General features: G+C 38.0%; 1 protein-coding gene and 1 long non-coding RNA gene across 8 annotated transcripts in view; one reads left to right on the forward strand and one right to left on the reverse strand.

The window, feature by feature from the left end:
* The window catches only part of SMYD3 (SET and MYND domain containing 3), a 384,781-nt gene that overhangs the window by 97,054 nt on the left and 260,579 nt on the right, over window positions 1-27,148 (reverse strand). The gene's annotated exons all lie outside the window — the stretch shown is intronic.
* On the forward strand, window positions 428-7,269 carry LOC121067107. Its single transcript, XR_005818094.1, has 3 exons — window positions 428-1,009; window positions 5,791-5,919; window positions 6,738-7,269. It is a non-coding gene; the product is annotated as an uncharacterized LOC121067107 (long non-coding RNA).

Below are 27,148 nucleotides of genomic sequence, written 5' to 3' on the forward strand. Positions count from 1 at the left end.
TTAACCAGATGTTTTTTGGTAAAAAAGGGTGACTGCCTATTGGAGGTGGATTTAAGAAATCCAGGCATTGAGGAGGTGGTTAAATCAGACCCCAGTTCTAGACATCGACCTCACTGAAAGGGAGGACTGATTGCACTCAATATGAGTGTGTGCTGGCACAGAAGCACGAATATGACTGTATCAGAAAATAGCAGGATACAGAAAGGCAGAAAATGTAAGTCAAACTCCATTTCGTTTTAGGGACAAAATATAGTATTATGTTTAAGGTAAAGATGTGATGCATAGAACAAATTAAAGCCAAAACAGTAATTTTAAGGCCTGCATAACTCAAGTGCTCTCTACTCAAAGAGTTCATGGATTTTCATAGGACATGTGAACCCATAGTATCTCTAGAAAATCACCTCCATAAGGGTTTCCAGCCAGATTTTTTTTTTTCCTACAACTCTATTTTGCTGGGCTATTTCAAACATTGCTCTAATCAGGAAACAATTTAAATAATTTAATTTTTGGAATTCCATAACATTGGATATGTTTAGTCTCAACACAGTGCATACGCTTCTAGTTACTGTGAGGATAGCTTTCACGCTGATGCCACTAGTTTTCTCATTCCCATAATGCTAGTCTGACATTCTTGGACAATTCTACGTGATAATAAAACACAGACAGTCAATGACATCTAACATTACTGAAGACAATTTGCTAACATTGTGGGCTATATTTGACCATATTGGGAAGTGACAGAGTGAGTCAGGAAAAAAATAAATAATCCTGGTCTACTCCTTTGAACCTTCAGGGTGCATTTGCAGGATCTGCACCCCGGATCTGAACCAGAGCAACCCAGAGCTGCAGGTCCCATTTGTTGGCTAAGGTGGGGGATTTTGCTTGAAGGGACTCTGATGCTACAACCTGCTCCATTCAGAAAAGCCTGGATACTTGGTACACAGCGAAGGCTACTGAGGAACCGCCCTTTCATATTTCATTTGGAGCCACTTGTACCTTTTGAATGAAAGTACTGGTAGAAGATAACTTCTTTTTTTTTTTTTTATTATTATTATTATTATTTTCCCCCACCAGGAAGAACCGTGGCTGTATTTTGGGTGAACAAGGCTTGCAGCACCTCACAGAGTCAGTGCCCCAGAAACTAGCAGGGGGAATGTCACTGTCCAATCCATCAGGACTCCTTAGAAGCACCACTGCTTCAGTAGAAGAGACAATAACTTCTAATATACCATTCTACCCATATCTGAACAGAACAGATCTTCCTTTGAAATAGTGTTTTACCATACCAAATTAGTAGTAACCATTATACAGATTTTCTTTATCATTACTATATGCTATTACTTGTTAGGAAGAAAGACAACACTTGAAAGTAGCATTAAGCCATGCTTTCATTAGAGTAGCAGTCAGATTAAAGAAAATATGACTTAGTCCAAAATAAGCTCATAAAACAAGTTAAGAGAATGCCTAGCTAATGTGACATCAAGCAATGAGCTGACAAAAGAATTGCAAAATAGTTACATATAGAGTAACTTTTAATAGCACAGCTAGAATCATAGCTTGCAGACGTAAAAAGCCATGTTTCCTACTTAACAAACTCTCTTATAGTATACAGACTGTAAATTGAAGAGAAAATGATCTGTGTTTCCTCTTCCAGGCAGAGAGATGCCACTTGGAACGTATAACCAGTTCCACAATTCTCAAGAATGCAGGCTGAGCTAGAAATTTACTGTAAGACTTTTAGCTAGCATAAATTATATCAGAAATTCTAAGGATTTTAGGTATATTGGGATATCAGCAGTTTTCAGGACCTAACTGGTCAAAGCTGTAATCAACCCGCTCTGAATTCAGTGTTGGCCCAGCTTTAAGCAGCATGTAATGAAATGACCTCTGAAGATCCCTTTCTACCTCTGATTCAATCTCCACTGATTCCTCATGTTCATATTTCTGGCTCTTTGTATGTAAATATAGACCTCAAATCTATCTAATTTAAAGAAACAAATGGTCCTCATTAGATATTAAAAGCCTGTTTTAGAGGAAGAAGTGGAAACAGTTTATTAGCCCTTATGTAATTGCCATTTTCTATGAGATTTTGTTTATGGAGTTTATAACTAAGCAATCAACCGGTAGGAAACATTTCTACTCGTGAGGGGCAGAGGGCCGACCAGAAAATGGAAGGTGTCAGGAAGCTTTCCTTTCAGATGGCCCGTGGCTTTTGTATGTCCAAGATTCTTATCCACACTCACAGCAGATGTCAGCCAACAAAACCTTTTCTGATTTCACATCGCTCCTGGTATCCTTCCTTAAGGAGGCTATGTACCACAGCGTATTGGAAGTTGAAAACCATCCCAGCAGGACTTTCTTGCTGTTTCTGATATATGATAAACAGAAAAGGAAAGGAAATGAGTGGAAATCAGCTAGAGGACAGGAAGTTTGGAATACTAAGCAAGCGTACTGAAGAGTACAAAAGAGAGATAGATATCTGAAAGTAATTTGTGAATATAAAGTATATTTCTGTAATTCAACAAAATAACATGGATTCTAATTCACCTGCTACCCTATGTGATATGCATGAGTACCTGAAGCAAAAAAAAATATAAATTAGGCATTGTAAATAATAATAACTATGTTGAAGAAAGACTTTCCACCTTCACAATTACATTATTTGATCTTTCACTCTTAAAGAAAAAAAAAGTATTTAATTTCGAAATGTCTCTACCAGATGTCTTTGAAATATATTATTAAAGGAAGGTTAGACAAACATTATGTTGAGCTCACAGTTCAAATGCTTGTGGGTAGCTAACTAAAGTTCACAGACCTGTATGTAATTGCTGTCTACAGGAAATACTTATGTCAAAGAAAGAATTTTCTCCTCACTCCTTCACCTTTGCCCTTCCACAAACTCACTAGCAAAGAAACCTTATAAGACCATTTCTGTGATGAACAGAACTGTGTCAGTATGAGATGAACTAAATCTAACAGCCAGGAATAGAACCTTGCAACTTCTCAGAAACATGATTTTAACAATTATTAATTGGTAAAGGACATAACTGTAAACAAATAGGCTTGAAACAAAATTTACTGTTCATTTGTTCTTGTTTAGACTGCAACATAAAATTTGTACTTACATTAATATAAATTAGCACTAACTTCAGTGGCATCAAATGAGTTACACAAAACAATAATTAGATAGCAAGAAAGTTCACTAGTCAAACTAGAATGAGAACTTCTGTGAGCATTGAAATAGGGTGATCCAACTCCCTGTGGTTAAAATTCTGTACATTTCAGACATAACAAATTCTTGCCATTAAACATCTGCAAACTTTGGGTTGCTTAATTCTTAATGTAAGCTCTTTACCACTAATGCCTCAAGTTCATATCTAATAAGGAAAAATAAGGGTTTTGTTGTTGTTGTTGTTGTTGTTGTTTTTTTAAATAGACAGTAGATGTGATGATATTAAATAAACTGACTAGCCAAAGTTGGAGGGTATTTAAAAAATAGCATGCAATTTTGTTTCACCCTTATCTTGAGATACTGTGAAGGGAATTGAAACTTTGCATTTTTCAAAAACGTCTGTGTTTTCCCAGCATGTAAATGATATAGTGCCATTTACAAAGTGACTGCTACAGCCATGTAATCTTTCATGTGAAAGTGAGAATTTTGCCTGCCAACAAGTATCAACATTTCTTTACAGGAAAAGTTGTATCATCCTCCCTCTTATATGCAGACCACCAAAATAAATACCAGTAGTAAACCCTAGTAAGCAAATGAATACCAGTATGTTTTCATTTAATTCTCTTTAGAATACCAATATGTTTTCATTTAATTCTCTTTATCTTGTGATTTTTAAGCCAATTCAATTGTTTTCATAATCCAGATTCATGATTTCAGAAACTTTGAGAACAGACTCAATATTTACATTTCAAAGTCCCAACATTCACTACAGTCTGAGCAAATTACAATGGTGTTGTGTTACATATTTCAAGAAAGAAATATGGATGTTTTGGCTCTACAAAACTAATTACAGATTTACAAAATACCCCTCTGATACACAGCACCCTCCTAGTGCTTCATGCTCTTTTTTAATGATATGCAGATTCACTCTCAGCAAATCTTTATCTACAGTTTACATACCCATTCCTCTGAGCTTCTCTTATTTTGTGCAAACCAGATCTTTACATACACCTCAAACAAGCAAACCTGCTAGATGAACTGTGATTTCAGCAAGCACGAAGGAGTAGCTGGCATTTCTACCACACCTGACAAAACCTGGGTGACAGGAAAGAACATACTAATTGTTGGCCAATACTGTACCAGTGGAACCGAGCGAGCTCCCCACCTCCACATCCACAGAAAAATCTAAGTTTATACATCAAAACTCTCTTAAAAACAAGACAAAACTAAAGAAAGGGCAAAACTGAATCAGAAATATGAGCCACGAGGCATGAGATTATTCAAATCGACTGTTACATTTCTCCTCACAGTTGGCATTTTGATGCTGGCTTCTCCTTATGTTCATACTGTTTTCTTTAAACCAGCATAATGCCAAAAAGCTACATACCAAAATATCTTCTTACTTGATGAATTAAATCCTTTAAAATTCAATATTATGGCTATGATTATTTAAGGACTTATTATTTCAGAGGACATTTTCCTTTCATGTAGGACTTGTCTCTCATATTATTTGACTTCCCATGAAAATTTTACCTTTAAATTATTATATTTTCATAATAGAATGAAGGAAAACTGCAAATTAATTCCTAAAACCCAGACTTTTCACCTTAACAGTCTATTCATGATACAAATTCATGATACAACATGCATTTATAATAAAAATTACCAAATGACACTACGCAAGATTTCACTGACTGGTAGTTCTTGTGATGAGTGCCATATGAGAACAAATAAAGTAAATTCATACATTTTTCCCCACCAAAATGTGGAAATAATCATTCTTTTTCATGTGATGACAGAAAATAGCAATTTGTTCCATTAATTCCTGTTTAAGACACAGGGGTTTTTTAATTATTTTTTTATTTTCTTAGTATTTTACATGCTGTGGTACTCTTGGCCGTTCACCTCAAATATAAATCAACTGTGTGAAATTATAAAATTGTCACCTTTGGCTCACCCCAGAACAAGAATTTCAAATAAATACCAAGCCTTCAAACACTTCCACTTCGACCACTTTCTTCCTTTTTTTTTTTTTTTTTTTTTTAATTGAGCTCATCCTAATGGAAACACAAAACATTTAGAAAGTCTGAATCATGATCATGAATCATGATCTGTGAGTCTTTCCATATTGAGTTCAAGTCTCTTCCCACTGAGAGTCAGTTGCATCACTTCCTCTGTGATGCTGAAACAGATACTGGTGAGGGTCCTCCTATCCATGAATGAAGCACCAACTTCTCTCAAACTTCATTATTACATTTTTAACATTTTCTACTCACTGTGAAGGTAGCACCATATCAAAAAGTCTGTTAAGCTATTATCATTTGTTGGATCATTTAAATCAACAGTTCAGTTTGTATAAGATATTAAAAACTATATGAAATTTATCCCTTAGGGGAAAATTCATACTTTGAATGTGTTTCGCCAAATCACATTGCCAAGCCTCCAGTTACATATCCGTGATTTTAAACAAATTAGAAACCAGAAAAGGGAAGGTCACAAAAACTATAAAATGACTGATCTAAGAGAAATACAATAGAAATAAAAACTACAGGAGCTAATGCATTCAAAAAAATAAGTTCAAATAGATAACTTGTTTCTTAATAAGCGTTTATTAACAGTTTGGTTGTAGAAGGAGCATGGAGGAAAGGACCCCGTAAAATGGCAGCCAAGGCCAGTGGCACTGAATTTCCACCATCTATGGCTCAAAGGTCTTCGAGTACACAGGCCTACAGAGAATAAAGGAAAAGGTAGAGTTTTGTTTAAAAATTGCTACACAGCTTAATTTGCTCAGCAGTTCTGAGCAGCAAGCCAGATCTGGCACGTTACGGGCCCATGCTCTCAAAGATGCCAGCGTGGCAACAAAACCAGAAGCAGCGCTGCCTCCGCACGTGCCTGCAGGGCTGAAGCCTGAAGCTTCACCCACCTGCAGTTCTCAAGGTCCCCTACTCCAAGCCATGCTCACCAATCCACAAAAGCGGCCTCTCACTAAGGATGCTTTATAACTGCCAGACAACTGAGGGTACATAAACCATAGGCCTTGCCTTGTGAAGGAGACTGCATAAATACAGAGGTCTGTCCACTGAGAACTTCTCACCCAGTCAGCTCCTACACATGGAGATTGCGCTTCAAATTCCCATATCATGGGAACAAATGAATGCTGGTACCTTGAGTGAATAATGATTCTCATCTGCTGTTCTGCAACTAAAAAGTTCATTTAATATCATCACCTAACTTTGTACAAACTAGTCAGATATTTGAAGTTGGGGAACTACTTCTTCCCTCTTCGCTCTTGTTCAACAAACAGGCCTTGCTTCTGGAAGCGCTTCTAGAGTTTTGTTTTCACCTGAGCTTTCTCACCAACCTCAGAAAGGTGGTTCATGGATTACTGCTGCTGTGTCTTGCCCACTTTAGCAAAGGAACCACCCTGCAACCCATGCCCCAGGAGTGGTGCATCTGTTTTCCTTAAGTATTGAGGTTCTGGTTATGACAAATTGTGTCTAAAGACCCTGCAATGAGATTACTCTAAGAAAAGTAATATTAATCAATCTTATTTTTTATTGAACAGCCACTCGCTTTTCATGACGAATCTGTCCATGGGGAGGATTCCCAAACCAGAAGAGTCAGACTCAGCCCCAGGACCTGTGCAGGAGATGGGAACGTGACAGTAAAAACTGTGCAGGGCAGCTTTTGTACACGCTGCTTATTGAAAAACGTATCACTGAGTAATATTCAGCAATATTTAATGAACTGAATGCAGAAGTCTTTTAACAGAGGAAGTATGTTAAAGTGCGAACTCAAGCGTAGCAAACTCAGTTTCGATATCTAACAGATGATCTGTTTATACCATAATACTCCCATGAGACTGGGCAGCAACAGCAAAGGGCAGGAAAGCTGAAGGGTTTTAGGAGAGCTGCATTAGTACTGGCATGTGGAGAGATGGAAGCACAGATGATTTTGTCCAAAAAAAAAAAAAAGATTGAATTTCTATGTAAAGCCAATATTTTCAAAAAAGCCCTATTTATACAAAACCAACAAATCTGCTCCAAGGAGACACACAAAGAGATGACTGCAAAATAAAGCTCACTTCTATTTACCCAGACTTCTCTCTGCAAAAATCTTTTCTGGATTTGTGTGCATGACTACAAATATACTGTCATGTCACTCTGGGTATTTGTCTAAAAAAAGAGTTGTTATTTAATGATACACGCTCTTTGGCTGAAATTTAGCCACAAAGCCACACATTTTGCAAACCAAGTATCCATAGTAACTAACTGCACAATAACTGACCATGGGTATTTATCAGTTTCAAAATTATTCACAAATGAAACTGTTACATATTTAAATTAAGCCTGTACATTTAATGGGCTTAAGTCCATGAAAAAAAAAATGTTTATCCTAATTAGAGCTCAGTAAATAATATTCAGCAAATCATTTACCCTCCAAAAGCAGATTCTGCCTTCACTTTTGGAATGCCTAAAAGTAAATCATGGATCTGTCAAAATTCACTCAGAATCAGCTCAAACCTTTCCTTTTGTTACTATTTTTGAACTCAAGGAACCAATCATGAACTAAGCAGTAAAAATTCACACTCAAATACTGAAATTGTGACAGTTGCTGAGTCTGTAGATACATTTGGTGGCTTAAAAACTGAAAATACTGTGGCTTATTATTGTGGTTGCATTGCAGCAGAGATGCTGAATGTAAATTACCATCAAAAGGCAAGCTTGAAGAAGCCTCTGGAAAACTGCCCTGCCCTAAAATAGCACCAATTAATGGAACAATGAATGTTGGAAAATATTAATACTTTGGGTTTTTTTAGCCCACACAGAAATCTTTACCCAGAGAATCCCGCAAATTATGTTTTCAAGTATTTTGGAGGGGTATTTTTTTCTTCTTCTCTCATCATCTTCTCATTATTGGAATAAAAACTCCTTAAACGTTTTCTGAGTAGAACTGGAATCAAAAATTAATAATGCTTCAAATCCAGGAAGTAAAATAATGCAATATTACATTATGTAAGGCAGAAAAAAGAAAAAGTAATGCTTTTGAAGAACCTTTCCTCCTTCCAGTTTCTCACAAAGCTTCTCTTTCTTGCTTCTCATTTTGGCATTTCAGTTGTGTAACTACAAGTTGAAACCAGAGTTCAGCAGACCTGAAATAGTATTTGCTTGAATATATGTAGCTTTATATTTCTATTTGCTCAAGAACAAACAATGTAGAAGTGTTAATTAGTCATAACAGGCCTGTGAAGAATGGAAGTGCAGAACTGAATCATGGAGGAATTGAATGCAACACCAAGGCCACACAGCACACCAGCAGCAGTTGGGTATACAAAGGAATTTTGTTCAGCAACTCTGACTATATCCAAAAGGTTACAGTTAAAAAGAAAAACAAACAAACAATTTTCTTTAGAAAATAATAGACGCATAAAATCCGCAATTGAAATTGGATTTCTGTCTTTACATTTCTCTGTGGCAGACGTCGACGGTTCTATGCTGCAGTACAGCTGCAGGCAGAGTGTTGGTAATGTTATGCCAGTTAAGGGGCTGTGTATTATTTCATGTCCTCTGTCTTGACAGCGTAAAGCTGTGAAATTGGGTGGTAGCTCCAATGTACTTCTCTAGTGCATTTTCAATCTGCATTTGCCTTTCTCCATTTATGCAGATTACTGCCTAGCTGTTAACTGCCATTACAGAGCACGCTCATCATACAGTAAAAATTAAACTAACGTAAAAAGAGTAGGGGATGGAATCTCCTCAGCAGCCAAAATTTATAAAACACCAAAACACCAGAGCTCTTTTTAAAGCTTAACTATAAACCTGGAGGGGAAAATCCTGAAGAATAAGGGATGAGACCAAACTACCACAGAGATTCCCTGCAGCCTACCTTGTGCACTCAGTGCAATGGGGCTTTGCCTCTTGGCACCTGCAGCACTGAAGTCGAAGGGGTACCTCCTGTGGTGAACAACCCACCTGGGCCACACTGGGTAAGGGGAAAGTGGCAGCAGGGACTGCCCTGCCTATGCCCTCAAACGCAGGCAACTCTGTCAGGGCAGAAAGGTACCTCGGAAGGCACCCAGCACTGAACTTGTCAGGGCCACAATTTAATATGGAAACTGACACAGCTGGTACACTTTTCTGCATGCCCTGTTAGAGATCATGTTCTCAGAACACTTGTACTGTCAGATAAAAAGCTCCACGTCCACTCCTGCCTCCCACAGAGCGGAGAAAAAGGCACCTGTTCTGAGGAGCAGAGGCTTCATGGTACCGCCCTCACCTTGACAGACACCAGGAGGCCCTGAGGCAGCCACAGGTCTCCCAGGAGCAGACTCTAAGTGTGGCAGATGCTGCCTGTCAGGGCCCTGAGGACACCAGGAGGTCCCCCCCAAAGGCCTCCCCAGCTTGCCCAGGACCCCATGTCAGCTTCACCAGGGCTCAGTTCCTGCCCTAGTAAGGCTGTAGCAGGGCTAGCCTCCAGCCTCCCACAGCCCTGCCCTGCTCAGCCATGGGCCCCACCAGGCTGGGCCTAGCCCTGCAGGCCCATGTCCCAGTCTCAGCCTGTCCCTGTGCCCAGGGAGGTGCCCAGTGCTTGGGGCTGGGGCTGCCCTGGTGCCCCCAGCTTCCTGCTCCTGGCTGGGGTGGTAGGACCCTGATGAGTTTACATTGCCTACTTTCTTTGGTGAATCAGATCACAGCAAAACACTGCTATGAAAACATTACAGTACTTAAGACATAATTGTGACACATAATTATGCCAGACTGACAGCAAACACTTTCAGGTCCTCCTCCCTACCCTCATGCTAGAGGAGTATGCTCAATCAATTAAACTCCAGAAAGAAGGTCTACTGGAAAACTGCTGCATAAACAGATGTCACTAGAAAAACACAGAGCTTCTGTAGAATGCTAAGACTTTATGGTTTTGGTTTTTGTTGTTGTTTTGGTTTGGTTTACATTGAAAAAAGAAAATGAGACAAGGCTGTCTTTCCCCTTTCCATAGTTTCATGAAGAAATAACCCTCAATCAGGTTATAGTTTTGCTATGACAGAAGAAGAAGACCTCATCATCAAACATGTATTTCCCAGAATTGTACTCTTCTCTGTATATTGAAAGCATGTGCAGTTTCTGGCTCCTATACAACATATCTGTAATGAAATTTAGAAGAAAGAAAGTACTTTTAAGACTGGACAGTGAGAGAAATAATATATTTGTAGGGCATCTATAAATACATGTAGGAAAACAATGCATGTGGGAAAATAATATACGTAGAAAAGCATTCACTACTATCCATTTTCTGTAGACAAATAATATGAGCTGTTTTTCTTGGAATCATTGAAAGCGCACTATGAAACTATGTTATTTGCCACTCTAGGGGAAGCAGATTGGGATGAATGATATAACATAACTGACTTCCATGGGTTGTTTTCACAGTAGGCCACAACTAGAGATTAATTCAAATCAATATGTAATTTAAAAAAAAAAAAAAAAAAAGAGAGAGAGAGAGAGAAAGAGAGAAAATACATGGTCTATTTTGGTTTCAGATCATATACCCATTTGCTAAATTTTACTTCGTATCTCAAAAATTAACAATGTCAACAAATCTTTGGTGCTCTGAAACCTTCATTAATGCTTTAAAAGTTATGCATGCTGGTGTTAAAGCATACTGTAGGGCTTTCTATGAATTATGCCAAAAGTACAAGGCTTTTTTTTTCAGGAAAATAATACAATTCTAATATAGTTATGTCAAATTGTGCTTCACAGAAATCATAGTCTCACCAGAAATATGAGTTTTCTCTTCTAGGTATGGTCCATAAGCCTCAATGACAGCACCAAGCAAAGGACAAGCAAAAATTCCTGCATGATTCACGTTGCTTTCAGGAAATCTCCCTCAACCCTCACACAAAATGTAGTTGAAAACAGCTCTGTAGATGCCATAAATTTAAAAGAGTGCAATAGCATTCACATTAGCATCACAGAAATCACATTACCAAAAATGTATGATTTTAATGAAAGTAGTGTTTTCAGTTGGATGGCAGAAGTACCTGATCATATGTTTTACCCAGACAATACCTGTTTTGGAGATGATACCAGAAAGCAGCTGTGGTTTACACAAGCCAGAGACGAATAACATCTATAGGAAGGAGAGAATGAGTTTGACAGTAAACACTTTAAGGATAATCTGTAGGCTAAATTCAACTGATATTTTGTCAGAAAATGCCCTGTTGCAAAATCCAAGTATTTTGCAGAAGTGCCAGATTCATGCAACTGCTGCAGTAATACTGGAGAGCACATTTAACTATAGCAATAGCCTACATGAGCTTTGGGGAGTTCTCTGATATTTTTTTTTCCTAGGAATTTCCTCTTTGTAAGAAATTTTTTATAGCGAAGCTTCATTCTAAATTGACACAAGTCAGGCACTTTGAGTTTCACCAGTTTCAACACAACAAAGCACATCCAACATCACAAAACTGTTCTCATAAAAGGGCAACAAAGATGATGAAAGGTCTGGAGAGCAAGACACATGAGGAGTGGCTGAGGTCCCTTGTTTTGTTCAGCCCAGAGCAGGCTGAGGGGAGGCCTCATGGCAGCCTGCAGCTCCCTTACGAGGGGAGTGGAAGGGCAGGCACTGAGCTTTGCTCTCTGGGGACAGCGACAGGACCCAAGGGAATGGCATGGAGCAGGACAGAGGAGGGTCAGGCTGGGTGTTAGGGAAAGATTCTTCACTGAGAGGGTGGTTGGGCAGGCTCACCCGGGCAGCGGTCATGGCACTGAGCCTGTTGGAGTTCAAGAAGTGTTTGGACAATGCTCTTAAGACACAGGGTCTGATTTTTGGGTGGTCCTGTGTAGAGCCTGTGTTGGACTTGATGATCCTCGTGGGTCCCTTCCAACTCAGGAGATTCTATGGTTCTATGAACTACAATAAATTTTTCTAACAGTGTTGCTAAGTAGATTGCATATCATATTATTAGACTAATTCAATTTCTCATTTGCACTACTAACCAGGAGACCACTGTGCTAATGTAGCCATACGTGTAAAGGTTAGGCCCATCCATCTTCTGAGGCGCTGGCAGTACTGAACCATATACTCAACTGATGTATATTGGTACATTTGAAGATTTCAGATGGTACTGTTACAATTTAGAACAGCAAAGGATCCATCAAACAGTGATGAAAACGTGGTATAATTGGGGAGGAATTTGGTTGCTTTCTTTGCAATGTTAAACATCCAACCTAGGCCCAACTCACTTGTTGAATTCATGTTGTATGAGATTCACTCTCATTTTGACAGGAATCTTTGCTAAGATTGGGATGAATTAAACATTATCACAAGAAAGAAAATGGCAATAAGAACATTAATTGGTAATGACAGCAGATTCATGATAGCATCCTTCTTTAATGTAGTGTAGTAGATTTTCCAACATGTGAACTCTCTGCTCTGAGAGCACTAAAAAAATAAAACCAACTAACTCTTTTATGGACTTCAGGAAAAAATCATCAAAATGATCAAATAAAAATGTAGAAGATTTATCCCAGAGGCCCTTGACCTCCAAAACAGCTTTTCAAACCAGTTGACTTTCTGTCTTGAAATTTAAAAAAAAATTTCTTATGCTTATCTCAGACTGTGTGGGTGGATGAACGAAATCAAGTGTCTGTGAATCTCTCAGAAAGATATGATGTCTCTGTTCTCAGGCTTCAACAGTAATTCTTTTTTCTTTTCTTTTTTTTTTTTTAACCAACATGCTTGATAAATGATACCGTTTTCACCATCATTTTAAATATTCAAAAGAATGTGAATAATTATTTTCTAAAAATAAGCCAGATACAATCTCTGTCTAGGTTTTTTAAGTGTCTAGCTGGAGCCCTACTTTGGCAGCACTCGTAATATCTGAGCACTTCCCGAATATCAGCCTACACTCTGTATCCTGGAAGCCCATCTCATTCCAAAAGCTGCTCCAACGAAGTACATTTTTGTTTATGGTCCTATTCAGCAAATCTGTTTCTTCTGAAGGGAGCTCTATGGCTACACAGTACGCTTCACTGATCTCTGAGAAAACACAGTGCCTGTGTTGATCAGCATGTCTCACACTGGATGAATGAATCTTAAATGAACATGCTGGCTTGTGACTTGCTCTTCCTTCTAAAACATGCCAAAATTATATTTATATAGATCCTTTTAATAAAGAAATATCAATACTTTCAAGACTTCCTGAGAAAATTTCCCAGTTCTTTGATTGCTTGCACATTTTATCACGTTCTTTACATAAAGATGTCAACATCTAACACTTCACTGACTTCAGTAAACACAGAAAATGCACAGGTAGTAGAGAGGGTACAGAGGCCACAGTGTCCACAAGTGCAAAGTGCTCAATGCCTGTGCCAGAGCCAATGGCCTGGCTGGTATATTACCATGCACCTGCACTGGAAACAGAATATAAAACCATCAGCCGCCTCCAGTGCTGTGCACACTTCCCTCAACAAAATTCATTTTCTGAAACTTCTAAGAGTCAAGTGTGCAACCTTCTACTTATACTGTCAGATGAATCTGAGTTTCAGGTAGTTGTAAGCAACTTCAGACTTCATTCTGAAAAAAAAAACAGAATTACCTAGATATTTAAAAGAGTAAATTGTAAGGTATGGGCAGATGATCATGAACTGCACAGTAACTTAAATTAGCCAAAGTTTATTTGTCATGATATAGAAGCATGAAGCAATCAGTTACTGCATCTCAGCTCAAGGGTGGTAACTTCTTAAGACATGCTAACTTAATCATTTACAATCATCTACTCATTATTCTAATTTACATGACATTGCCTCAGCAAATAGATTACGCAGATTGCAAATGACCTGTGGGGATATTATTGTATTAGTTAAAATTTTAACAATGCAAATTAGGACAGGCCTTCGGCTATACATTCAGTCACAAATCATTATTCTAGTGGAATAGAATGCAGAATATCTGACATGCAAATAAGGCTTCCAGGAACTGTGGCTCATCAGTAAAAATATGCCAGCTACTGCCTTCCTGATTTTCTTTTTCAGTGTCACATAAGAAAATAGAACAAAAAGACAGTGGATATAGAAGGAGAGTGAAAAAGACAATGAGTGAGTGAGTGAAAAGGCATGGTGTTGCTTGGTTGCAATCCTCACTAATTTTTGCAGTTAAGGAAGAGTGAAAATCTGAGCACCAATTTTCAAACCTTTTACTTGCCACCTACTAATAATAAATAATCTCATCCAAGGCTGTAGCTCTGTACCCCAGTTTTCTTTGCTTTCTTGCATGTCCTGTGAGGATTACAACACCATTTCATAGCAATGTGTTGCAACAACAACAACAACTCAGGCTGTTCATTCATTAAAAAAAAAAAAAAATTTAAATCTCAACTTTAATGAGAAGAATGCCTCCCCCCCCCAAAAAAAAAAAAAAAGTCAAATACCATCTTTCAGAAAAGAACAAGAAATGAGCTGTATTTCTCTGAGTGTTAATCTTATGTTCTACACCTTGCCCTTTCACACCCTGTTTTCTGCAGTAAATAAGCCCCAAGTCCAGCTACAGCCAAATTCTTGGAATGCCAAAGGTGTTCATCTGAAGTAAACCCAAAGAAAGTAAGTATCAGTGCTTCAAATGTATCTGAACTGCAAAGCAGAATTCACTGACTTTGATTAGACTGTCTCACACGTTTGATATACAGATGCCAATTTCTCAAACACTGCTTTGTAAAAATGTATTTCTATGTGAAAAGACATCCAGAGGTCTTTTTTTTTTTTTTTTTTTTAACTATTTTGGATAATTCTATCTTGTATTGTTTATTGGTAAGAGCAATGACCTTCTGTGATGCTGCTTAACCAACTCTTATTTCCAATTAGTCTAGCGAAGAAAACAGCAGGGTTTCCTAAGCGTAGCTTTACAAGGTAGCAGATTCTTGAGTGACAGGTGAAATTACTATAGTTATGCCTATTGTAAATGAAGTATTCATCACTGAAAGATTGTTTTAACTCAATTATACTTCCATCCAAGAGGAAAGAACAGTATAAACATCAGACATGAAGTTCTTAAAGAAACTCTCAGTGGTTTATGGAAAGAACGGTAATAGTGGAAGTTCTCTCAAAAGAGACCATGCTGCAATTTTACATGCTTGAAACCTATTGAGGAGTTTCCTTGCCCTTAATAAGATCACAGAAATGTAATCATGAACCAATGCCATTATCAAGCAAACAGTTTGACATTTTTTAATGTGTGTGGTGATGTGTGGGTAAGAAGTGCCTAATTTACATTCCTACAGGCAATTTCTTACTAATGTGTGCCAAGCATCCCCCAGCAAAAAACAGTTCACTTATTGAGAAGTAAATTCTGTCTCTAACGCTCATCTTGTCCTTTCAAATTAGAAGTGTGATGTCACCAGAAGTCGAGAAGAGTATAATAACATCTGCTGTTGCAGGCAGATGCCCAGTACTGCCGTGACTAAGCTTTCTGTCTTTAATGTGTGAGCTACAATATTCAAAACCATCATGTGCTGGAGTTGGAAGGACAAACATTACACTTGGTCTCTGCACAGACCAAAAGGAGTCACGACAAAACAAAACAAAACAAAAACCATTAGTTTGCTCATCAACGCAGAACTAGGCACAACCTATCTTGTCTTGCATCCTGTGATTAAGAAAAACATTACTTCTTCATTTTCAGCATTAGAGTAGTGAAGAAACACATTCCTTATGTCCAGTAGGTTAACACAAGCTATAAACCACAAGTGACCAACACAAAGCTCATGGCAGTCAATGGAAAAATTCCCAACTTCAAAGTCTTTTGATACATTATTTTCATATACACTTCTGAGAGCTGATGATTTGTGGAAAATGAAAGAGAATACATTTTCATAGTATTATTTATGCAGTTCTTTGGCAGAGTAACATCTGTGCTCTGAAAAGGAAATCTGCCTCACATTCCTAAGGACTTTTCCTCTAATTTTCATTTTTAAAACATTGTATTTTAATAGCAATAACCTTTGGAAAAAAAAATCAAAACACAGAGATCATAATCCATTAAATATTGGCTATGTTGTGAAACAGCATTTCCACTGCTGCTGGTAAAAGGAATATTTCCTTAAAAAACAACCACATATACACTGAAAGTAACTGAAAATAATAATAATAATCTGGGTTAAAATCATCCTCAGAAGTACTCAACAGCAGTATCAAAATTATCTACTGAGCTAAGCAAAATTATATTCAATTGCCTACATATTCATCATTACCATCCTTATTCTATTTCATTTTATTCTGGTCCAGGAAGGTCCAGTCAAAGGCACTCATGACTCTAAAAAAGCAACACTAGAAAGATCATCAGTGTTTCTAAGACAACCGTCTATGTTCTGATAGGAGAGATAAAAGGTCCAACTCTACCATCACTTTCTACTTGCTACAGCATCAGCTGCTGAGACCAGCACAACTGCACTTCACACATTTGCTCTCCTTAACCATTGTATCCAGTGTGGTGCCAAGTAGTGCTACACGTTCATCAACACAGGAAAAAGCTAGATTTAGAACTGCCCATGACAGATGAAGTTCAAACCTAGTCTTTTTTATTACAATGCTAATTGCAAGTTTTAGACTCTTTCTAATTAACTGCACATCGCAAGATAGTTACCGAGACAAGAAAACTCAGTCAAATAAAGGAAAGTTTTCTAAATTGCAAACTGGAGATGAAATCACGCTGATCTTCTGAATGATGCTACAACATCTTGGTCTCACCAGCTGTTCTCAATTTGTCTTCCATCTGCTTTTTAACTGATGGGTTACTGTGCTAGGACTCTTCAGCCTCTTCTCTACACTAGGAATAACCCTCCCAACTTCCAGACTGACCTTGGCCAGTAACCTCTACTAGCATTAGCTGTGGCACAAAGGGCCCTTGCTCTTTCTGCTGTACCTCAGAGCACACATTTATGTCCATTTCTTCCTGTGAAGAACAGGTCCTCAAATACTAAATTGCACGTTATGGTTGTGTGGGTACACTGAGTGAAATAATGTGAGGGACAGGCATCTAGTTGTGCTATCACCTTGACAGCATTTAAACTGGAAGGATGAACAAATTTATTGAAGATATTTATTGAACAGTTATGAAATATGTCTATCTGCTAAAAGCATCAGTTTGGGGAAAAACAACCAAACAAAACCAAAACAACCCACCACCACTACCAACAAAACAACACTTGTGTCTGTGTTTTATTCAACTGCATGGGAAGAAAACAGGATGACTCACCTATGCAAATGTATATCCTGAAACATTAGGCAAAACTGGTGCATTTTCCATTTAACTACACAGTATTTTTCCTGGTGTTTTGGTTCATTGAAAACCGCTAAATGGCTAAATACTTATTAAAGAAATCAGTCTGCAGGAGCCAGAGAGCACAGAACAGCATAGTCCACTAACCTGTCCAGTAAGGGCCATGTGGTGGGTTGACCCCAGCCAGCAGTAAACACCCCTCCTGCCTTCATTCCCCACCTTCCACACCAACCCCAGCAGGATGTGGAGGAAGGAGAACAGGAAAAGCAAAAGAAAACTTGTGGGTTGAAGTAGGGACAGTTGAATGAAAGGGGAAAAAAAGCAGGTTATGCAAAGGCCTTCCACTCAGCTGCCACAAGCAAGCCAATGCCCACTCAGGCCCCAAGCAACTGCTGCACTGGCAGACACACCACACCCACACTGCCAGTTTTTGTTGTCCCTGTTGTTGAGTATGGTGTTATATGGCTTGGAATAACCCTTTGGTTGATTCAGGTCAGCTGTCCCAGCTGTGTCCCCTGCCAACTTCTTGCCAGAACTTGTCTTCCCAGGCTGAACAGCTCCAACTCCCTCAGCCTCTCTTCCTAAGAGAGGTGTTCCAGCCCCTTGATCATCCTTGTGGAAAAAGTGGTCTGCTTCTTTTTCTTTCTTATAATTTTTAATATGTTTGCTATGGTTAAGTTTAAGGTCTTAAATTAATTGTTGTTAGGAAATAGAAGGTGAACCTGTCTGACTTCACTCAGCAGGCAAATAAGTCATTCAGCTGAGCTGTGAGAACTTCAGATTTCAAATCCTTCATTCTGTCCATAAAAGGCCAAAAACTCATTCAATAAAATTTTTCATTTAACATTTCACACATTGGAAAACACCAAAATTAAGAAGAGTCCAGCCACTGATCCACGTCAACCTACAGTATGCACAGCATGCTTGAAACCCAACATCTTTAGATATTTGTATCTTCCATTTAGTTGGCACTACATGAAGATCTGGGCTGCTCAAAGGATGTCTAGCATGGCAAGACTAACATCAGGAATAGAAAACTGTATCATTGGGAGTTTACAGTTGGAATTGCAAGTGCAAGTTGAAGTCATGAAGAATTACTGTGCTAAAAATCCTAGCCACATGAAGAACAGAAAGTTTAAAGTAATTGGTTGAGATCTATTTTATCAAAAATCTTTCGTTATCGGACAGCTCTCAACCTTAAGGGAAAAGATGCAGAAAGATCTAATGGTTGGAAGTTCAAGTTAACAGAGACAGTTTTCAAAAAGTTATGAGAGACGTGGAAAAGTTCTCCTGCCTTTGCACTCTTAGATCCAGACATTATGTCTTTCCAAAAGGTACTGTTTTATTTCAGCCTTAAATCATTGGTCTTGATGAAGGAATTGGAAGCAAAATGTTGCAGCCCATGTTTCACAACAGAAAGAATGGAATATCAGACTGAGAATCCCGATTTTCAGAATGTGCAAAACAAAACATTGACCTCTTTTCCAGCTTTTAGCAATTGCTTCAAAATTAAATCTGAAAAAAATCAGTTTAAACTTTCTAGTATGTAGCTCTGTGCCCCTGTATATTTCAGTTCCTGCCACTTTACTGCAGTCTCTGAACATCAGATATTGCTTTATGATAAACACAGCCTGGAGAACCTGCCTGGGTTAAACTCTGCTATACATTCATCAAAGCTCTTTTCTTTATTTCCTTTACCTTTGTCACATACGTCTCAACTAATCAATACTAAAAGTGCACATATGACATAAGAATATATTTCCCCTACACTCAAAAATTTAAATATAACCGCAAAAGTCTGTAGGAAAAAAGTAATATCTTTCTTAACAGTGATTGATATTAGAGGAAAAAAACAGATAAGTTTCTGATCATTTTTCCAACTGTATCAGATGGACAAACAAAAGACATTACCTCAGCCTACATGGCTACAGCACAGTTCCTAAATCCGGCATTTCTCACAGCACCGTATGTTAAGCACAGCTCAAAGCTGCAGTGACTGTTCATATTTTCCTGCTGATATTTAAATATATATAGACACAATCCATAATTGAGTTGCAGAAGTAACACAAGCCAAATTCTGCCTTTAAGATGCATAGCCAGCTTTTAATGACTTTGCTATGATCTGTACAGTACTATTTTACAGTGGAACTGCACCTCATATTTTGAATGTATTCCTGGATGTTTTATGTAAGTAATGTATTTATCTTAACAATTATAACCACAGATCAACTTTATTTTCAAAACTATTCCACTACTCTGAGATATAATCTAGTTTCCTGATTTGCTAGTTCATATATAAAGTCTTCAGAGACTTTATTAGAACCGCTCCATAATCTTTATATATCATTTAAACAAGTATAGAGCCATCTAACATTTGCACATAGTCTTTCATCCAAAGGTATTTTAAAATTCATTATACGGGGTATTTCACACGTCTATTGCTTGGTGCTGAAATGTGTTAAATGAAAACTTCTAGGAGCAGCACACCAATGAATGTTGAATAGATTCCTTTATTACAAAGAACTGCCACTCTCCCAGTCTGGCCTGCCCAAGTGGACACACTGCCCTCAAATGGAAAATATTACTCTGTTCCTGTTCCTTCCTTCCATCTCTTGGTTACGCTATTATTTGCAGACTTTTAAAGGGTTTACATCGTAACTCTTCTTCCCTTCATCTGGACAAGTAACATGAGTTGAATTCTGCTTTTTAGAAACATTTTCTCTTCTCTCCTCACATTCTACTACTTATTAATCAAACCGCTCTAGAAGATGACTAGTCTCATTTTCACAATCATTAATTTGTACATCTTTTCCCATGATATATTTGAGCATTACTGTCTTATTTGGAAATACCCACTTAGATATGACAGCACCTCCAAAAATGGCAAAAAGGAAGACCATTTAGGAAATCACTTTCAGCTTTAAGTTACTATTTGCATTATTAATATATAATATGGAGTTTATACTCAAAGCTCCCAGTGAACTAGAACTGATGAGTCTAGTAACACGGGTATTTACAATGAGCCCTTCTTATGAAGTATATGATTTATAAAGTTGAGTAGCAATTGTGGAGATGCTGTAAACAGGAAAAAGCCAGCAAAGCTAGAAGGAATGCGCTAATTAGAGAATACAAGTGAAATGTTAGTTAAAAGAAGCCAGATAAGGGGAAGGGAAAATCCTGGCCTCAAAGAGGAAGGAAGGAGGGAGTGTACCCCTTGCTAGATTTGCATATTATATCCCAGGGCCCAGCCACAGCTAGCAGGGGAGGGAAACACTGATCCTTCACATCTCTATTTAGTGCAAGTCCCCAGGCAGCCTTCCTACTGAAAAAGATCTAGGAAGGAAGTTGAAAAGAAGGAGAGCGAAAGCAACAAAAGAGAAAGAAAGGGAGCAGAGCTCTTAGCAGAAGCTGCTCCGAGGGCAGGGAGGTATCTCTGCAGCTCACTCTGCAGCTTCAGTCCAAGGACAGCCAAAGTCATTCCAGCCAAAACTAAGAGACACAGTCACTAAGGAAAAGGGTAAGTCCAGAGGCCAAGCAGTAGCATTCTGTATTCCCAAAGGCTTAAGTATTTAAGCAGGGCATTTAAGTTTGTAAATAATAACTATCATCAGAACAAATCAGTGTGTAGCAGGAAAAAAAAAAAAAGACTTTTTTTTTTTTTTTAAGCAATACAAGCCCTTCTTCAGGTGAATTGCTGAGATGTGACACTTTGGGGCAGTGTGTGAGGAAGGATGGTCCCCTCAGCTCTAGCACCTGAATGAGATGCCCTCCAAAAGACATCAAATTCACAGGTATACCTCAGCATGTTTTCTGTTTTTCTGCAATGTGTAACACTTCTGATTCTGTAATTCAATATCTAAGCAAATCTGACATTATTTTCCTTGGCTTTGCATAGTAACACAAGCAACTTCCACTTACCTTACAGAGAAGAACAATGTTCCTGAGAGAACAACCATCCTGCTTACCCGAGTTGTGAGCATACTCCCAACACCTATCTTGTGGTTCTGAGAATGTGAAGTGTGCCCTTCCCTTGAGCTGTAAATGGCACCACAGGGAATGGCAGGGACACATCTAGAAGATATGTTCCCACACAGGGAGGAAGCCCTTGGCAGATAGTCATGTCCCTTCCACCAGAAACAGGTTCTGGGAAGATGGCCTCTACCTGTAGCAATATCCAGAAGTGTTTGGTAGTATAGTCCGGAGTCCCCCAGAGTCCATGGTGAACCTGCTGACTCAGGGGACTTTCTTCAGGACCTTCAGGCAGATCTTATGTGTGAAGCAAATCCATGATTCTAAGCAAATCCCTGAAGCTAAACAGACTGACATTGCTCACTGCTTAGACCCAAAATAACTCTGTTAATTTCCCAAGTTTTAAGTTGCAAGTGTTCCTCGGTATTCAGACCACTTGCTTTTCTCAAACCCAGTCAGCCAAAAGTAGAAATGAAGCCTAAAGAGGAAGTACTTAAAATAATTAATAATAAATTGGGCTGGGTTTAATTTAACATGGTCTTGAAGATTATCTGTGGCTTGTTAGAAATTTAGGAACCATGAGAAAAGACACATTGATAATGCATCTTAAAACTGTGCAGAATCTAAAGCAGGTTTTTTTTGTTTGTTTTATTAGAAAAAAGAATCATAGCTTGTTTTTATTTTGTCCAGACTCTGAAGCCTAAGCATAATAACAGGAAGGAAAATTTTAAATGAACAATGCTTTTAGCTTCTTAGAGCTCTGTAAAGATCTAGATTAGTGAAGGTCTTGAAAGCCAGTTCTTTAGCAAAGGGATTAAGCAAATTAAGTAAGCATTCTGCTATCCCCTGATGAGATCTGTATTGTTAAATGGTCTCCAAACAACATAAAAGAGAAAATTTTCAACTGTTGACAATCAGCAGAGTGAACCTGTGCAGCAGTTTTTCAGAGTTTTACTTTAATTAGAGCTAAGAACTTGCCCCATAAACTAACATCAAGCTCTTAGTCAATCTTTTTCACATTTTTGACATTAATTATTTCTGTTATGTCACTGGAAAAAACAGAGATACGGGCTCTAATCAGTGCTCCCAAGTGTTTGTTAATGAACTCAGAGGGGACCAAACAGCTATAATTATGTCTTATATAACTGGGACCCTTCCTTCTAACATGGTTCTTTGCCTGCATATCACATCTTTGTACCAGCTTAATGTTGCTTTTATCACTTTATCGCTTCTGTTATTTCTTCATGTGGGAAATGTTTTGATAAAATAGAATATACCTTCTGAGAATTGTCCTTATCTTTGATGGCAGCTATTTCTGCATTTACAGCAATACGGCAATCCTCATAATCCTGAATTTTTAGAATTTGCTAACTGTTTTATTATAGTATCTTTGTAACAGTTAACAACCTCTAAGCATATAGCTAGCTTGGCAACTGTACTATTACTACCATCTAACAGTCAGTTGTGAAGTTTGTGCTGAAAACGGAAAACTTGACCAGAATCCCAATTTCAGTAACTGAGTGCATCGTTGTGGTAACACTAGGGACACTCTTCAGTGACTTTAAGTATTCCATATATCTCTGAGACTGAAACAGGGTGTTTCTGGACTGAGATTTTGAGTTAAATGTTCCCCAAGAGTGCTCCAAGCAAGCAGGGAGGTAGACTCACTGTAACAGTTGCCTAACATAACCCCAGTCAGGTTCTTTCATGGTGTATTGACAAAGCAATTGGAGTGCAAGTTGTGCAAGCACATCTAAGCAAGTCAGATTCATTTCAACAATTAATATTTGATTAAATTTCAATAGCAGTCAAAGCAGCTCAACTGTGACACTGGCCAATTAGGCATGGGCAGATAAGGCTTCACAGCCTATAGCAGGACATATGCTATGACAATTACATGGCTCTGGTCCATCTGGGTGCATTTACAAGTGCAATGCACACTTCTCAGCTATGCAGAGATACGTTATAAAGACAGCTTTATGTTATATGTGCACAGAGTGGGGCAAGGATGCTTAGTCAACAAACTCAGGTGACAGGAAGGGGCACGTAGGATTCTCACAAAGCAGGAAGACTCCCAGAGAGAATGTAAATGGGATGCAGTAAAACACTTATGTTACTCTTTCCTGAAAAGAAATACCTGTCTAACATATATTGTAGCTGTCAGTTGGATCTAAAGACCTGTACAGACCTGTCTGCCACATAAAAACATCCTTTTGCTTGGGTACTAGTTCCCAAATGACAGATTCTGTTTGCTCTTTTTCTGCCTGGGTGTGAGGGAATTACCTTGCTCTGACTTTCCACCACCACAACTTTCTGTAAGGAATTCTGGAAACAACCACCATCATACTAAATTCAGTCCTGCATGTATCTTATGTGGTATTTTTACAAATACAAATATTATCTCTAAGCTTACTGAGGAATGAAGCAGAAAAGAGAGGTCAAACCAAGCTAACCTGAAGTAGAAATAACTGACCTCTTGTAGAGGAAACGAATTTCAGAGAAGGCCAAGGAAGCGATCCAAAATATTCCAGGAACGTGCTAAACAGCTTAGTTTCTTCCTGTTAAAGTACACGCCAAGTTGTAATCATTGATCTGCTCCTCAGCGTAATCTAGAAACATTATAGGATACTACACAGTTCTTAAGCTTTCAATTTAAGTTACAAGAGAAAGCACATGAGCACATACATAAAGATCTGTTTTGCTATCTTGAGATGAAACTGTGGCTCCATTTAATTCAGTGGGCTATTTGTCATTGACGTATGTACTCAATAATATCAGCAGGCACTTCTTTCCCATAAAAGGCTAAGCTTTCAGAACAAAGGTGAAGGGACTGGCTTTGAACCTAAATTCAGAATTTCTCATTACTTTCATCGCTGTATGCCTCTCCATCAAAAAAAAAAAATCAATATTAGTTAATACAATGTTTATATTTCTGTCATCCTGCTTTAAATCTAAAGTGAAAGGGATGGTTTTAACATTGCAAATGCTCCTTCCCTCAATAGAACTGTAGATCAAGATTTGACACAAGAAAAGCATAACTCTATAGGGAAACTGAAAAATATTTAAAGTATTTTTTCATCATCTTTGAACACATGGAGCTCATGGCATAGATTTATCGCTATTAATTCATGATGTATGCACTCACACGTTTTTTCTTTTTGTGTCCTGTTCTTTATTATGGCATCTTTACCAACCACCTCCTTTTTCTAGTGAACTCTATCTCACATCAGCTCTCAAGTTAATCAACATGTGCATTGGTCCAAAAGGTAGGGCAATGACGAGGACTACAGGAAACAGTTTGTTCTGTATAAATGACTTTCATTCAGTTAATGGTATCTTTCTCTACTGGATAACATCCTTTGCTGAGTCAAATCATTGTATATGCTGCCAAGAGGATGGAGCTCTTGGAAAGGAGGCAGGAGTGACCTTGTTTTGCCTGTACACAATATTCCATGAAAAAACTCTCAAAACTCCCCAACCTGTTCTTGGGAAGGATGAAGAAGATTGAATCAAGACTATAGGGCACATTTAAAAAGAAGTGCAAGTGACAACAGTTCCCTTTTTCTTCTTTTGGTTTTAATGCTTCCTCTAAGCCTTTACACAAGCCAGAGGTTTGTGAGCAATACTTTGTGCACTAGGATATGCTTTTCACTGTTTGAAAGCAACAGAACTCTCAGCAGAAGGGACTTCCAACAAGACTGAGGTGTTTGCGTGTCTAGCATGGCTTTAGTATCCTGTTTTCATTGCTTTAATAAATCCTGCGACAGTTTGAGGAGCTAAAAGAAAATTATAGTTCTCAAAGAATCCAAAGCATCTTCATATTAGATCAAAGTGCACAGGAGTGCAACTTACCCTTAAACTGATTAGGCCCCAAACTAACACACCAAAAACTGAATTAAATTACAGAATGGGTCATATATAAAATAGAAATACCAAGTTTGAGCTTCCAGTGGCAGCTGAACACGTGTGGCCTTACTTTTTATTATTATTATTATTATTATTATTTCAATCCTCTTTTTATTGTTTAAATTTGTTTTGCTTTTTAAATTAATCTTATTTTTAAATTTGTTCATGTATCCCCTGGAGCCACTGGGATTATATTCTTGATAATTACAACTAATATACATCATAAGTAATACACCCAGCTTGTCTGCTAGTATAAAGCAAGCAGATAGCTCTACTGATTCAGTACAACAAGGCTGATTTATACCAGCTGGGGATTTAGCCTATCTTGTTTCTATGAATTCAAACAGTATCTCATTGAGCTGTACAGATCTCTTACACAGGTATGTAACAGAAAATGTAGAAAATTTTAAGATGGCTGAACATTTCCTCAGAGTACCAACACTTCCTTCCTGCTTATTTCACTTGTAAGACAGAAATAACTCTCGGATGACTTGACCTCTCTGCTGAAATCTTTTTCTCAGGTCAAATTGCACAAGAAAATTTATAGTTAACGATCCTCTGAAAAATGGAAATGATGGATAATTCCTAGCCCAAAGGATAAATTATGAAACAAACACTCCCTGCTTTATATCAGAAAATTACTTTACCTATTTGATTTTATATTGCTGGATACACATCATTGTCTATTGAAGAAGTAGAATCTGATTTCATATGTTACATCAACTAATTGTACCATCATTTGTTGGGATACAAATCATTAGTCTTTACAGTGTTTCTCTCAATCGTATGTCTGGTCTCCAGGTCCTCTGTATGGCCACTAAGATAAGTATGTAGGAACAGATAGAATTTAACAAACTTATATGAAATCAATTACTAAGTGAGATGAGACATTGCATGGACATACAAGTGTACAGTTTCTTAATGAGAACATCAATATTTTGGCATGTGGCCAATGACTCTGCAAACACCATCCCTGAAATGGGTTTTCTTCTTGTGAAAGAACAATAGAGGGTTTCCAGAAATGAAGCAAAGTGCACAATGCTGTCTTGACTGGACAGCAGGAAGAAAAGATTAAATTATCTTATTTTGTCTGTTAAAAAAGGAAACATATATCATAAAAAGGTACTTTACGAGATGGTGCAAATCATGTCAGCGTCAAACACCGATTCCTGCAGAGGCCTCAGCTATGACAGGTGGATATTTTTGCCCCTTGAAATGTGATTTATAGGAAATGCTGTCTTTGTCAGGCTGTTATAACATGTCATGGTGCTGCTGAATGCAAGTCAGAAGTTCTGTATAATTCATTAGCATTCTTTCTTGATTGGAAACTACCCAGCCACCTGTTCTTGATGTTTTTCAAAAAAAAAAAGTTAGTTGTTCAAAAAGTACTGAAAAAGTACTGGACTGACAAACATTTGGCATGGATGAATATCACCGCATCAAAAGATAAGTATAGAGCTAGAGGAATAAAATTGCAGATGGCGTTGTGGTCACTCTGCTTGTGTGGATGGCTGGAACTTGTGCAAACCTCATTTCTGTATTAGATCAGCACTGACTCGTTATCTGTCTTGGGCAAATCGCTGTTCCCTCGACACTCTGACTTGTGCAGCAGTCCTACACAAGCTGAATTGTTAGTCTACAGTTAAAATTGCCACGCCAGTTACTACAACTCTCACACAAATTACATAAGTACAAGAGATAGCAGAGAAAAATCCTTAGTATTAAAAGGAAATCACTACTTACAGTAACCTGCAATTTGCATATTTCACAATTCACACAATTGAATGCAGCATTAGCATGCAAGGATTCACCTTCTCTGTTTCTCAG

The sequence above is a fragment of the Cygnus olor genome, chromosome 3, assembly GCF_009769625.2.
Source record: "Cygnus olor isolate bCygOlo1 chromosome 3, bCygOlo1.pri.v2, whole genome shotgun sequence".
NCBI lineage: Eukaryota > Metazoa > Chordata > Aves > Anseriformes > Anatidae > Cygnus > Cygnus olor.